Below are 16,143 nucleotides of genomic sequence, written 5' to 3'. Positions count from 1 at the left end.
CAGTGAATTGTATCCTGCGTGGTGTGATCTTCAGCTTACCACGAACAAGTTCTCCAGGATTACAGATTTGCTAAGAGGTAGCATTGGGGCTCTCTGTATTTATAGGCAGCCCTGTGGTGCCCAGCACCATGACACTCATTTTCCCTTCAGGATCCTTTCTCTGTCTGGGCTCTGTGTTGTCTGCCCCTATTGTAAGTGAAGATGTGGAGCAGTGCCAGAGGTGCTCTTGCCAGCAGGGTTACGGGCTCATTTTGGCTTGACCCCAGAAGAAGGGCAACAGATAAGGAAGAGAGGAAGCTATAGCCCACTTTTGAATGGAATTGTTCTTGGTTTCTCTGCCTCGGCTCAATATTTAGCCATGGTTTCTGCACAGCTGTCAAGATCCAACCCATGGGAAGGGAGATAGACTGCTTGGCTCACGCTGCTGCAGTGCTGTCCTAGGCACTGCAGAAATAAATGAGGAAGTGCTGTTGAGCAGAAGCACTGCTCTGGGTGTCCTGGCAGGAGACAGCATTGCACCTCTACTGCTTTCTTGGCTGGACAGGTTGAGAGAACTCACCTGCCTGCTGCTCATTTGTGCTGCTGACAGATGCTCCTTGTAGAACTGGTGGGAGAAGCAAACCTTTCCCTCTCCACCCTCGCCCATGAAGACAATGCAATTTAATATAAACATGTCATTTTCACTGCTTATTAAAGCAAAGCTGTTAACATATTGTGGATTAAACCATTAATATTCGCATTTTTCATTTGTATTGGGTCCACAAATACTATCTAATGGAATTAAGAGTGCATAGCTATAGGAGAACTGTATCTTTACTAGCTAACTACTGTGCATCATTTTCTGAATTCATGAGAAATCCTTTTACAATTCAGGATTGTTTTTTCTAGTAGGGATTGCTGTTGTAGCAGTAGATTCTTTTCAGGTTTGACCACATTGTGCTTTGATGAGACAATTATTGTTATGTTGGAATTTTTTTGAATGAACACATAGGAGAAATGCCTAAACTCATGTGAAAATTAGAAGAGGAAAAACACACCCTATTTTACTGCCATGCTAGAGTGAGCTCCACTGACAGATCAACAGTCAATGATGTTTTGCTTTTGTTTGGTGCTAAAAAAAAGATTTTTGGATTTATGCCTAAGTTACATGGAATACATATAAGAGCTAAAACTGAGTATATGTCTTGCAAAGGAGAATTAAAATTGGGAGGAAAATACAGTAAATTGTGGTGTGAGTGGGTTGTGGCAGTGACTTTCTTCTATGCAAAATTTAAGATAAAAGATGAAAACTGCTAAAAGTTAAGTAACAGCTGGTGCTGATAAACAGTATTTGTCTTCAAAGAGCCATAGGGATTTTAATGAATTTCAAGAGATCCCTAAGTGAAAAAGATGGTTTAGTCTGACTTGCAGATACTGCTGCCGAAGCAAAGAACTTAAGTAAGTGTCCATAGCAGAGCCAAAATGAAATCTGACTCGGGTATTCCTGATCTCTCACCTTGTTCTCCAACTGCTTGACTGTCAAGACAGACTGACACAAAATTGTCAGCAGGTTGTCCCTGATTTTTTTTTTCTTTTAGCAGTTAGAAACTTTGGTTCTCTGTGACAGCATTTGTACTACAAATGCATGGAAGGGGTTTGAGCATGTCTGCTTGTGAATATATTTTATTTTTAGAAACTGCAGAATTTTCCCCTGTTCTTACCATTTCCTGTGGTTTTACTCTTGGAGCATGATGGATGAAGAAGGCTATTTGTGTGATTAAGGTATGAGAATAGCAACTGTAGGTCTTGAGTTTACAGTTGCAAGTCAGATGTGACGGTTAGTCCCTTCAGTGTAGTAGCAACAAGTGAACTTCTTCACCCTATAAAAGAGTATTTGTCCTATTAGAAGTGTGTAGGAGAAGTGAGGCTGCATTAATATTTTAAAAGCCCTGTGGGATCTGTGTAGGAAAGTGTCCATAGAAGTGATATTAAATCAATGAGAGTGTAGAAACAGTGCATTCACCTGTAGTAAGCAGTGAGAGAATTAAGCTAAACAGGAACACGACGCACTGAAATAAGTGTTGACACATGGAGTTAATTGAGAACAATTAGGTCTGCACAGACAAGATCTACATAGCCCGTTTGATGCATGGCATTATGTGAGTAAAGGGTGCAGGATTAGACCTTTTGTTTACAGATTTACCTAATGCTTTGAACTGTTTGGATGAATGGTGTTACACAAATGTTAGTCATAATTATTATTTAATTATGACCGCATGTTTACTTTGAACACAGTCCTATGTTTAATATGTAGGAAAGCCAGGATAATATTGCAGCTTCAGTGTGTGAGCTACTGTTTGCCAAGCAGCGTTTCCCTAATGGCTTCTCCTTCCACGGGATGAAAATGCCTCCCTGGACGGTGGAGTTACACCAGTTGTGGTATGTAATAGGCAAATAGCTTGCATAAGAATACCATCAGCTAGAACATTTTGGAATATGCATCTGAGAGAGAATGGTAACTTATTAAAATTGATGCTATTAGCTGTACTGCTTGTATGTAATTTCAAAATCCCTGAGATGCCAGTATTTCATTCTGTTTCCATTGAGAGTGCAGAAAGCAAATTTCATAGTATGATTCATAATATAGGAGTGCTACAGAATTTCTGTAATTCATGTGTTGCTACTTTAATTTGCATTTAAATGTTTAAACTGTTATAATATTGAAGATTCTTTAAACTTTTTTTTTTCACTTTTAAGTAGAATGAAATTGTGCCTTGTCTAACTCTATTTTGAGGTTTTTCTTTGCTCAGATCTTCCATTTCAGATACTGGGGAGATCTTAAGGCAATTTTATGAGTGGCTATGCATATAAGCAAGAAAGAGCTTAGTAGGGGTTTTTTGGTTGGTTTGGGGGTTTTTTGGGGGGGGAGTTGGTTGGGGGTTTTTTGGTGGGTTTTTTTTGTTTGTTTGTTTTTTGGTGTTTTTTTTTTTTTTTTTTTTATGTTGTTGTTTTTTGGTTTGTATATTTTTTTAGCTCTTCTTTTTTTTCTTTTTTTTAAAGACCCTTATAAGAAATTTAATTCTGAGGGATATATGGTATATCCTGGGCTGTGAGAGATGAGATGCTTTCTGTCCTATCCTTCTCACTAAGTTAATGTGGGTGTTTTTTAAATTGACCAAAGGTAATGGAGAATATGAACCTTTTCCTTAGAAAGCTCTTACTGCTTTGAATGGAGATACTTCAGTCCCTCCATGCCTGGCATTTTACAATGATTGTTGGTGCTACTGAGAGGGAGGGAAAAGGCCTCTCTTGAGCACAGGCTGTGCACGTGGACTTGTGTGCAGGATCAACCTCATTAATTCAACAAATATTAGGCTTTTCTTAAACCCAATTTGGGAATCTTCTGATTCCTGACTGAGTTACTGAATAAGTTGCAGCTTGTATTATTCTCATTGTTGAAGGCATTTGATTTTCCCTGTGGGCCTCCCCTGACATGCTTGCCCCTGCTCATCAGTCTGTAGAAGAAGATTTGTGAATCTCCTGGTGGTGATAGGCTTAAGGTGCCATGACACTTCCCACGTGCACCAAAAAAGAATGCATTTCTCTTCTTCAGTTTTCCTGAGCACCTGTTTGCTTTGGTGAGAAATGACTTATGCAGTACATTTAAAAAAGCAAATTAAAATAGTCAATCATTTAGAATAAGTGCATATTTTCTAAAGGGAAAAGAGGAGACATGCTGATTCCTGCAGGAGAGAAGAAACTTTTTTTAAAGTCTAGGTGTTCAAAGTTTAAGTAAACTTTCTTTCACATGAAAGACATTCTGTTCTACATGACTGTGTCTACCTGGAAACAAAGTATTTTGGTAGAAGTAGTTTATGTTTGATTTGAAAAGATTTCTGAAAGGAAGTTTGGTTTAAAAAAATTATTTCAACCCTTCAATTTATTATTTTGGTGTAGAAATGAAGGTAAAAATAATTTGTGAATGCAGTTTCCTTGAGAGGGCTTGAGTTTCTGCATTCCTTTGCTTTTCTCTGTGTTTTTCCAGCCCAGCCATACGATTGAATCTTTGAATATTGTAGTGTCAACAGCTCCTTGTATTTTCACTTGATACAGTTGAGCAAAAATTTTGACATTCAGCTGAAATGTTTGAGGAGCCATTACCAGCATAATTCTGCTTCTTAAGTAAATCTCATCTCAGTGCTTGAAATCTAAATGGATTAATATTTTTAATGTCTTGTTTACAATGCTGCCTATGAAAGCCTGTATTTGTCTACTTGCCAACCCTCCTTCTTGGCCAGGAACCACTCTGGCGTGAATCTCAACGCTGGGCTCCCATCCATTTTCCTTGAGTCTTTCTCTGGTTCCCTCCCTTTTCCTCAGGGGCTCTCTGGAAGATTGTCAGAAGGGCTTTAATTTCTTGAGCAAGTCAGCTTTTTTTGACTCCTAAATATTTCTGCCCCAGCCCTGAATTTCAGTGTTTGCCAGCCAACCACAGATGGCTTGCCCCAGTGGTGTTACAAAAAAATACATACATTCTCAGGTTTTGCTGAAAACAAACCTAAAAACAAACCAGTGTTAGCTTTGTAATTGAGCAGAAAAAGATGCTTAAGAAAAAAGAATCATGCAGGGGGAGTGTGTGTGTGACTTGACAGGGTGCCCAGCAGTCATGGTGGAGTAAAGGTGAGCTAGTAGGTAATTCCTAATGTAGATTGTGTCCATTATAGCATCCTATACCATTTATACGTTTTACCAGCAGAGGCATACTAGCTAGGAATGCCCCCAAAATTATTAAAATTAGAAAAAAACCCACATATGACCAGTATGGTGGTACTGGTTTAGCTGTGATTGTTGAGTGTCTTCAGGGATAGGGGGGCTCTTAGAGGAGAGTCTGGGGACTTGGTGAGTGTGGCATAAGCCCAAGTTGCTAAAGCAGCAAGCAGGTTATTAGAGAGTAGAAACCAAGGGTGTATGATATCAGACTACATTACACTAAAATTCTGCAGCTGTAGGCATGGTGAGCCCTCTCCTCTGGGCAGGCCAGCAAATCCTCACTAGTGGTTATTTTGATATGTGATACTCTGATGCTAATCTAAGGAGTTGAATGCGAAACCAAAGAAACCCCAGCAACAATGAGAGCCCTTAGCTGAGCAAGGAACACTTGGCAGTTTCCTCTGCCTTCTTAGAAACAGAAAGTGAGCAGGAGCTCACTCAGTGACAGGGTGCAGTGACAGTGGCAAGGCTCCCAGGGAAGCATGGCTGGGTGGGTCCCTGCATGCTCCCCTGGGTCAGGTACATGTGGAAGGAACAGGTGGTGTCCCCACATCGCAATACTGGGACTGGTAATCAAACAGCAACAACAATTTCTGCATTGTCTGGCTTGAGGTGGGGGTTTTCTGCTTGGTCTGATGTTAGAGGGGAGTGCAGTGGGGTGGCAGCCCTGGAGCAGAGCCTGGCCAGAGAACATTTTGCCAGCCTGTCCTTGGAAAAGTGGGAACCACTATGACCCCGTGATGGAGTAGAATCCACATTGCCCCCTGCCTTCAGTACAGAGCTGGTCTGCCTCTTGCCTGTGCTCCCCCTCAGGAATGGGCTCCAGCTTCTTGGGGAAGGTCCCCTGCGGTGGAGGTGAAGATGAAGGCGTGAGTGAGAGGAGACAGCCAAAGCCCTGCGTGCTTGCCCGTGAGACACAGGCAGGGGCCAGCTGCACCCCAGGAATGAGTGAGTGAGTGAGTGAGTGAGTGAATGCATGCATGTGCGTGTAAAATGCTGACTTCCAAGGTGATTTTAATTTCTGGTTCTCAACGTGCCATTTATTTTTGAAAACACGGTCTCACTCAAAATGAGATAGGTTGATGAGACACAATAATCTTGACAATCTTTCATTACAGGTATCCAAAGGAATATGAGCATTCTTAGTGTTTTATAGACTAGTGTGTCTGGCTCTGAGAAATTATAAAAGAGGTATAAATAGCAGGGATAAAGAAAAGGGAAACATGGATTTAATATGTGAAGCAGCCAAGTATTTGGCTACCCTTTATCATTTATTGATCATTCTCTCTGTTGTTCAGAAATTATTTGGAGTCAAGAATTCTTAGATTTTTTTTTAAATCGCCTTGTCTGTCTCAGACACCAGGCTTACAAGATGAACGTACAAACATGAGTGTGTGAGTCAGGAAACATGTCAGTGGAGGTGGCTATGTGAGCAAGGCTGTAGGTAAACAGAAATAAAGTTAATTGGCAGTTTTCTTGTATGCACGGGCAGCTGAAGTCCTTTTTGCTGGAAGAAATTTTCTTTTCCCATTATCCTTCAACATTCTCTTGGAGGAATTGTCTCAAGGGAAGTGAGTGAGTCAGAAAATATGCCAAGTTCATGTCATGGCTGTTTCGGCATTTCTTTCTCTTGCTGGCCTCCAGGAGCTTTATTGGCAAGTGTTTTTAAAGGAAATATTGGCACAGGAAGGCCTTATTGTTTATGTCATGAAAGTCTCTTGGCTTCTTCTGCCTTGTTATTTTCTCCCTTAAATGGGGAAATTAGGAGTGGGGGGCACTGAGAAAGGAAAAGAGGAGAGAAGCAGAAACTATTGACGGTTGCTACCAAAACTCTTCCCCCTACATCAGGATGTATCTTGGTGAGTCTTCTCTTTGCTTTTTCTCTGTTGCTGCTTTTCAGCCTCTGCTACAGCTGGTAAATGGGTTTCTAAATGCATAAGTTTTCTTTTTGTGCTTTTCAAGATGTGGTACTTAAAGACTTTTTTGAAAGAAGCCAGCAGATTTCTGCTGGGCTTTCCTCTGCCAGAACAGGGCAGGGAGAGGCAAACACAGAGCCCAGACAGGGTCAGGTCACTGCCACCGTCTCACATGTGAATCAGAGCTCTGTGATGGGCTGTGGAGGACATTTCGTTAAATTCTTTTCAGTTCTGTGTAAGGTTTGCATACAAAATACAATGTGATTTACAGGGAAAAAATAAAATTGGGAAGTTCTGCAGAGCAGATGCAGCGAGTACAAATAGAAACAATAGTGAGATGGTGCATGGTCAGAAATGTTGTTTGTTAAAAACCAAAGCAGAAAGCAAAAGCATTCCTTCAAATATGTACACGTTCTAAAAAAAAACCAAACCAGCCCCCTCCTTCTACCTAAACCTACTCATATGCATTCAGGCAATTTTGGCATAACATAAAAGCACACAGAAAAAGAATTATGTCCAGTGCAGCAATAAAAATTGCTGTAACCTATTACCCTCAAATTAGGTGAGAGTTGGAAAGTCTCTGAGGATGCTATTAAAGAATTAAATATTAACATTTCAAAGAATGTTTCGGTATTTAATTTTTTTATTTGGAAAGTAAAACGTTAACTCTCCTTGTGATACGTCATGGCAGAAATTCTGTTTCTAAACCAGGTTCATTTTTATCTATGATATTTGCCTCTCTTATACTTGTGTATGCAGCTCAAAGATCTAGGATAAAAAATTCTTTCAGGTTAATGTAACAAAGGTATGCATTGATGGACAAAAAAAGCATAACCTTATTTCATCTGGATTTGTTACCACAGAAAAAGAAATTTAAAACAAATGCTTATTTTTGTGAGCTAAACAGAGAAAATGACATCTAAACCACTTTTCTTTGTACCCATTTAAACTAAGGATTTTCTGTGGCATTAAATATCTATTTCAAGGCTGTGATGCAGTTTTTGTGATGTTTCTTCAAACACTAAGTATTTGTTGGTACATAATAATTTTTTTTATTGTGGCATCATACTTGCATTTGGCGATGCTTTTTTAGAATGCTCTTTTTCAAAGGAAAGAGAGATGATTAATCTTGGCTCTTTAAACCTATATTGTTTCACTTTTCAACTCTTTCATGTTCTTTTGTTTTCTAACCTACCTATTTGCGGCGTCTGTGCAAAATTCTGTAGTACCTAACAGTTTAATTTGTGGAAGCTTTTCCCATCCCCCTCTACTTCAAATTTTGTACTTTGATTTGCTCAGACCTTGCTTTTACTTTCTTAAAACATGTATATACAATCAAAGGTTAGTTTGAAGTTCTTGTGGAGCATGCATTTCTAGACCTGAATATTCTTAGAGCTTGTTATTTTTTCAGATTTGGGATCTTGCTCAGCCTGTTACAGGAAAAGTAGTTGCCTGCCAACATTAGAATCCGGGGAACAGGAACCTGGATTTTGCTTGGAGAACATCTTTAGAGAAGGTGGCCGTGGCTTTTATATACCTGCCTTCAAGTGTTTTTACCAAAACTGAGCCATAAGAATTATATTGTAAAATGATAGTTACAGAACCTGGAAAAAAACCCAAAACTCTTCTAGCAGCACTAGCAGAGTTGTTTATAATTTATTTGTATTAATATGAAACTGTAACAAAGTAATCACTTAAAAGGATATCACAGTTCCATGATGTTGCAAGTGAGCCATTTTCACTATGTTGTAATTGTTATCTAGAGTGAAACATAAGCTTTTTCTGTTGTTTTTTTTTTTTTTTTCTGTGTGTACATATACCTATATCTATAAATATATATGAGTAGTTATATCCAAAGGTAAGCACTGTAATAGTTATGGTAATATCACCATGGATTTTTCTTCTATTAGGAATCCTACATTTGTCAGTTCAAGCGGACAGAAAGCTTTGTGCTGTTTTCTTCGTGTCTCGTGTCATACCATGAGAAAAAACAAACTATAAAACTGGGTGTGAATAACTGTACTTTGGTCTGTGTCTGTTATCCACTTTACCAGACAGCCAAACTTCTTTAGACATGGCAGTAAAAGCTCAATATTAAATCATCGGCCCATACCTACTGCTCCAGTGTCAGGTATACTCTGACAATATTGCTTTATCACTATGATGGAGCACCAAGTGAAATCACCTGTTTCCTTAAGGATTTTCAGTGGAGATGTCTTTCTCCTCTGCCCCTGAAACTTTGAGGTCTCTTCTGAGCTAGGAAGGCCTGAATTTGGGCTACTGTATTGGTATTAGGCTTGTTGTTTTCCTTAGCAATAATCTCTAGGAAAGCTAGCTTCTCCTTTTCAAGAGCTTTCTCCTCTCTCCCACAGCTCCATTCATTTTTGTTACATTGGAGAAATAAAAGAAAATGAAATTTGGATATGGTTAATAATAGATTTGTAAAAAAAAAAAAAAATCCATAATTCAGAACTTTTAATTTTCTGACAGCCGGACTGTCACATGTGCATAGAGAGCTGATCAGGATGAGTGCTCACAAACCACAGCTGCAGTTTAGTGCTTCAGCATGAAATGGATGGGAAGAGGGAGTCAATTATAATTTAGGATTGTGTTGTTCATCATGCAGGCTAAACAGCCTGGCTTAACAGGAAGAGCTCAGAATTCACAGGTCTACCCAATTCTTCAGGGGAGGCAATGATTTGGGTAAAAAATATGATCCAGTTATAATCTACTTGAATTTCCAGAAGTTATTTATAGGGTTCTTACCTGAAGGCTTATGAAAAATTAAAGCTGCTGTGCACTGAAAAGGGAACTTGTTGTGAATTAACAGCAGGTTAAAAGTTTGGAAGCAGTAGGGAGTAAATCATGGAGTTTTACAACAGGGGAATCCTGTAAGGAATCAATCCAACATAAGGAAAAAGGGGTTATTATTGAAGTAATAAAGCATGATGGTGGATTTGACAGTATTGAGCATGGCTGAGCAATTCAATGGCAGAAGAAATTCAGTCACAATAAATATTATTATTTTTAAAAGGAGAAGAATTACAATCATAGTGGACTTATGGCCACTTAGGAAAAAAGTACTTGTGTCTAACAGATTTTTTATAAAGGTTAGAGCTGAATGTCCATCATATGCCAAAAGCCAACAGTGGGAATTTTTCGGAAGAGGACAGAGAAAAATGTCATGTTCTCCATGTTTCACTCTACATCAACTGCATCCAAGTAACCTGGTCTTTGTTCTGACCTATCAGATTTTTCATGTCTGTAGTGTTAAAGCATGTATAACAGGACAGTATTTTTCATCCTCAGATGAATCTTTTTCTGACATGATCTAAAAACCCTATAATAGAAAGAACAAGTGAAGATAGACTAATGCCTGCCAATGTTGTAACATTTTGATAGAAGCATCTAGCAGTTTCTTACTGGTAATTACAAAAGGAAAACATTGAGAACATATCTGAAAAATAAAAGGAGTGAAGCCTGTATGAAATTTCAAACTGGGAAAAATTATAAATGTGAACAGCTTTATGTAGAACAGAAGTCCTCCTTAATAAATATTGATAGTTCATCTGGGGACTTGGATGTAACAAGCCTGTCTTCCATAATATTTTATTCCAGAATGGGTTAGTCCCAAAGGACTTTCTGAATGTGTGAATTCAGATGTATGTATACAGATATAACTGCTGTACCTATCAAATCCTCTATTTTTTCCAGAGCAATTTTACCCAGCAAAACTTACGCCTGTTAGGTACTAAGCACCATTATTGTGGCCATAAATATGCAGAATTAACCCGTTTGCCAGGTACTTTCCAGGTACAATAACTGCTCCATATTTTGTATATATTTCAATTGTTCTCTTAGTTACAAAGTTGTACATGAAGTGTGGGACACATACTACACGTAATGATTTCTACTTTTCCCTTCCCATCTATCTGAAAATCTCAGATATTAAAGAGAAGAAAAATAATCTAATCATGCAGTTATGGAAGTAATTGGTCTTTGGATCATTTTACTTATGGTTTTATATGATGTTAAAATTTCACAATTTCTGACAAAAAAAATTACAAAATTCTTTGTCACCTTCAAAAGACTTGATATCACACTGACCAGATGGCTCTTCAGAATTATATAGGTGTATTCAAACAGCTTAAAAGATTGTTATCATTGATTCCCTGATTAAAAAAAAAAGAAAAAAAAATGCTAATGTTGTTCTAAGGCTCATCTAATATATATACAGAAGTAATAAGTAATTTTAAAATTTACACAAATTTAAATAGAAAAATATTAAAATTAAAAGCAGAAAACCCGATGGATAATCAAATGTGTTTTTTCACAGAAAAAGTAATGCAAAGATTTCTACTGTATAAATAGATTCTGTATAATGACAGAAAATGTTATTTCTACATTGCTTAATTTCTCATTTTTTTCCCTGACATTTTGAATCTCGCATTAGTCTGTAGAACAGATTCAAAATATCAGAGGTAAAACAAAAAGCCAAACTTTGTCTTCAGGATGTAGTTTCACTAACTTGATTGGGCATTACTCAGAGCAGATCCATTTTTAGCATATTGCAATTTGCATATTGACCTTTTCTGCACCATGGATGAAAGTTGATGCTATGATGTGTTGATTACTCCCATAAAATAACATTTAAGATATCATTTAAATATATTTTTTGGTGAACAATAATGACATCTACTCTATTACAATAATAAAAATGTCCATTACAATAATAAAATAAATGTAGATTGCTTCCAGATAGCTGAAAAAGATGTTCTTACAAAGCTAAGTTTTATTTTCAGAAATGTTCACTGACATTTTCTGTCTTTGGTAGCTCTCAGTAAAGTGCAGAACTGTTGAAAGTTTAAGTATCCTGTGCAGGATGGATGTAGACATCAGGTCTGAAATGGGGGAATGTGTACATTTGATGTGTGCATATGCTGATGATAATAGTTTGGAAAAATGTCACCTCAAAACTTGAGACAGGGCAGCTACTCCAGGTGAGCTACATAAATGGATGCTTTTATTTCTCTTCCAGTGTGATTGCTGCATAGTTTAATATAAACTGAAAGCAGACTTACTTCAGGAAGAATAATCTGGAGTAGTTAATATGTAGATTGCCCTAAGTAATGACTGCAAAAGGTGTGCATGATTACTTTGACCTGCTGAGGTCCCAGGTGGAGCACCTGCTCCAGTTTAGTATCATAGGAGACAGGGTCAGCAACAAGAGACAGTCTAGACAGGAGTATCAAGAAATACCAAAGGCATGGGAAGCTTGAGTTCTAAGTAAGGTTTTAGCGAAGCACAGCTGCTTAGTTTAGTGAAAAGGTGATTAGGAAGAAGACCATGATAACACTTCCTATGAAATGGGTATAAGTTAGCTACAAAGAAGAGTCAGCATTGCTTATCGATCTAGCAGGACACTGACAGTTGTGTCTACAGTGAGAGAACCGTGTACTGGGAAAAACACTTGAAAGAAAGGTAGAGATGAGCAGTATAAGGTGTTGCCTAGAGTACAGTGTGGTGTTTGTAGCTGGCATAAATCAGACTGAGTTTGCAGGAGAGATACACCAACTGGCAGATCTCCTGTAGTCACAACTGGTGAGGTACTCACTTTGTCTCAGGTGAGACATGCTATAGTAGTCTCCATATACCAGAATTTATATAAATCCCTATAAGATTAAACCCCTTTTGATCATTGCTATCCTTCACTACTTCACCCTGCACTTGTGCAAATCCTGCTCACAAATTACAGCAGTGAGTCTGAATGAACAGATGAAGTAAATCTACTGCTGGACTGGAGCTGATCCTGCATTGAAAGAACAAACTTTCAACTTGTTGAAATGCTAAAAGCCTGTTGAACACTGCAGTCAATTTCTTAATGCATGGCTTAAGGATGTTTCATTACAGAAATTGGGAAAATCGATGCAGATTGTATTGTTTCAAGAGAGGTCATTCAGTGTTTAACTTTCAGCTATGTGTCTTGAAAAAAGGAATCAAGCTTTTTCCGTCCTTCACACTCCAGTGTTCATTCTGAATGACATTTAATGTACAGCCTACTGTGGCACCTCCTTTAATTAGCACCTGCTGCTTTTCTTCTTCTGAAGACAATCGTGATAGTGGCAGACTTCATGTCTTTATTAGCAGCAAGATGGGAAAGGCTCCTGTAACTTCTGTAATGATGGGCTGAAGCAGTCTGGGTGCCTGTAGCTCCTAATGAGCAGCGCATGACACAGTGCAGAGTATTGGCAGGATTAACGAGCCCGGATTTCCTTACCAGCACACTGCCTTGTCACAGCAGCACAGAGAAGGAGGGAGAGCATTAGCACACAGTCTGCAAGGTACCTTTGTACTGATAGGAAAATCCTGTGCAACCAGCCACAGGAATAGATGTGAAAAAACCTTCAAGTTTCTGCTTGCAAGTCAGGACTCGTGCAGATGGTTGGGGACTGATCATTGTTATCAGACTGAAGCCCTAAAGGGGGAATCTGCCACTGACTTTGTTTTGGGAAAATATTCCCATATAAGAAAATAGATCAGAATATGCTCCCCTCCAAAACTGCTCCCAGTTCTCTCAGCAACATCAAAGGGTATTTTTTTTCTTTGTTGAAGTCTCTGTCAGTAATTTTCTAACATCTTTAACAACCTACCTAAAAAAACAAGAAAACATTATCACGTAAACCCCCTGAACTAAATAATACTAATTCTAGTGTTTTTTAATCAGTAGATTCCGCCTAAGTTTTTCTCTGTAGTGGTGAAATTGCTTTTTAAATGCTTTAGTTTGGAAAGCTAGTGACACTAGCATTAGTTTCTGACTAAGACTTTGCTAATACCTGATTTCCATCTGAAGTTTCTGATTTTGTGATACAGACAGCTCTAAGGAAGTGTAATCTGTTGGGTAATCTTGAGTGTGAGGACACAGAGAGACTATTTGAATTGAATCACATATTATAACCATTCAACTCATCATTTGGCATCTAAAGTGCTTAAAAACACCCACTGATTTCTTATATTTCCTGACTCTTAAGGAAGACCAGAAAAATGAAATGTTAGGAGGTTGTATGAATTGGGATGAAAGAAGACTAACAAACAGAGTGTGTGCTTTAACCTAACTTTCCTCAACAAGATGAGCGCCTGCACATTGGAGAGACCAGAGACTTCATTTGAGATCAAAAAGCTAAGTGCAGCACAGGACTCCTATGTAGGCAAATACATGAAGGTTTTGCTTTGTGACACTTGTTTCTCAGAGTCTGAAAGTTATTTCAGGCTTAATTCTTGTTATTCCTTACTGCACTTACACACGAACCTTCCAGCTGCCCATAAGGAGAGATGCCTTGGAGAGGAATGGAAGCAAAGTCTTACCCCTAAGCTGGTGAGTTGGGGCTGACAGTGCTCAGTTATGGAGCCAGGCAAGTTGCATCCCTGCCTGTCTCCCAAAACTAGGAGGAAATGCCTGATACACAATAGAGCAGGTTGGCAGTACTGAGGCTTTCCTATTTCTGTCTCTCATCTTGTCTGATTTGTTCTCTGACTGTGAGCTTTCTTGGTAGGTAGATAGAATTACCCAGTGTGGGTCTCTTGGCATCCTTGCTGAAGCTGTTTCTCTTTTTATATAAAATATTTAAACATTCCCTGAAAACACAGGAAGAAAATTATCAGTCTTTTCTGGGAGAAATCTGTGCAGCATGGAACTGAAATCAGTCTGGAGTTGTTTTACATGGATTCAGAAAACAAAACAAGACAAAACAAAATATCCACCAGCTGTGAAAAAGTACTGAGAGAAGCAAGCATTGCCCAGCATCAAGTGAGGGTTCATTTGGTGAGTATGTAAAAAATATAGATTTCTTCAAATTATTTACATAGTACTACTGATTTTGTAAGACAGAAGAATATTTCAGAAATCGTCTGTCCAGCTCCAGAGCAGCTGATACTTATAAACAATGGGTACTCATACACTGGTGAAATTTCATCTGAAAGCCTTGATTTCAGGCAGTGCATCTGAGCTGTGAGACAGTGCACCAGTGAGGGCTGTGGAATTGCAAATGAGCACTGTGCTCCTCTTCTCCTCTTCTCCAGGGTGGTGTAGGCAGCTTTCTGCTCCAGGCTGCTGCCTACCTTGCCTGCTGCCTTGAGCTATCTCTGCTTTTCCATGAAAGAATATAAGCAGTGGGTAGAGAAAAATTCTCTCAAGTGAAATGGGAACAGGATCAGGATCAGACTGCTTGTTGTTTTTTTTGGGTTTGCAAAATCAAAGTATTTCAGGTGAATGTCAGCTTTATTCAACCACCTGAAACAGGGAACTGACGATCATTGTAAAGACGGTTTCACTTGAGATCATTCTTGTATACAGCTGCCAAATGTTATATCTGGGCCTCAAATAAAATCTTGAGTGTTATATCAAAGACCAGGAGAACTGTGATTACCACTGCCTAAGAATTATGAAAAGTCATCCACCCATATATCCATCGTGATTTTTTAAGATTAAAATTAGTGCAAGTTCTTTCCATCTGATTTAATTATTTTAAAATTAGTTGGGAATTTCAGTAGCTTGTAATTAAGGAAAAAAAAAAAAAGTTTTACCTGCATGTCAGAAGTTTTCCCCACTGAGCAGTAACAACAAAAAAGGCATACAGGTTATTTTGTTACTTACCTTGTAAATGTGATTTTTAACACTGCATGTAGGTTGATCTATTTCCAATCTCTTGGCTATTTCCGTGATGAATAAATCCTAACAAATTGAACTTTTGGTTTAGCAGCTTAAAATCTTCCTCTTAACAAACACACTATGTATAAAATACCAGTCTTTAATAAAGAATGTATGGTACTGTTAAATATTCCAGTAGCTAAACCAAGCAAGAAATATGCTGGCAATGACTAACATCCCAAATCTCAGATTCCTCCTAGGAGTGCCTGGATTCTCCAGTATTACACTGCTCTTCGTGCAATTGTTTGCATTTTGTACCATTGAACAGTGCTTTTGCTTAGTTGTAAATGTGCTCTGAATGCAAGTGGACATTTTTCAGTGGTTATTCAGTAGACATTCAGTCACTGTCTCCGAAAAATGGAACAGATTTTAATTTTAAAAACCTTGTCATTAATAAGAGTTAATATATTTAATGATGTTTCTGGGTTTCTATCTACTCTAGACGTCTTGGTGTGGAGGCAACCAGATTTCTTTCTGTAGTCTGGTCTCTGAATTTTATTAAGTCTTCTCCTTAATGAACAAGCCCCTTTTTCTTCTTTTTGTCTAGCTCTCTTTGAGAGTTGTAGAGCTCCCTTTTGTTTTTGAGGATAATGACTCTCATATATGATTTCTTCTTTCTCTGTGGCATCTCAGTTCAAAATTTGAACTAAACTTCAGAAGCACAGCTGGCACCCAAAGACAGAACATCCGTCTGCTGGAAAATGAAGCCTTAGTTATTTCAACATCAGTTGTTTACACTCTGAGTGGGGGTACTTGGATTTGATATCTGTGAGG

The 16,143-nt window shown here is 38.4% G+C and overlaps 1 protein-coding gene across 12 annotated transcripts in view; it reads left to right on the top strand.

Moving 5' to 3' along the window:
* The window catches only part of THRB (thyroid hormone receptor beta), a 167,839-nt gene that overhangs the window by 83,653 nt on the left and 68,043 nt on the right, over positions 1–16,143 (top strand). The window contains exon 1 of one of the 12 annotated variants that reach the window (XM_083867800.1): positions 14,462–14,484. The exons of the other annotated variants lie outside the window; for them this stretch is intronic. The gene's annotated coding sequence lies outside the window, so the exon portion shown is untranslated. Of the gene's footprint in view, positions 1–14,461; positions 14,485–16,143 lie in introns of those variants that run through there. 12 annotated transcript variants of the gene reach the window in all.

Source organism: Zosterops lateralis (genome assembly GCF_965231275.1).
Source record: "Zosterops lateralis genome assembly, chromosome: 1".
Lineage (NCBI taxonomy): Eukaryota > Metazoa > Chordata > Aves > Passeriformes > Zosteropidae > Zosterops > Zosterops lateralis.
This window is presented reverse-complemented; position numbering and strand designations above follow the sequence as displayed.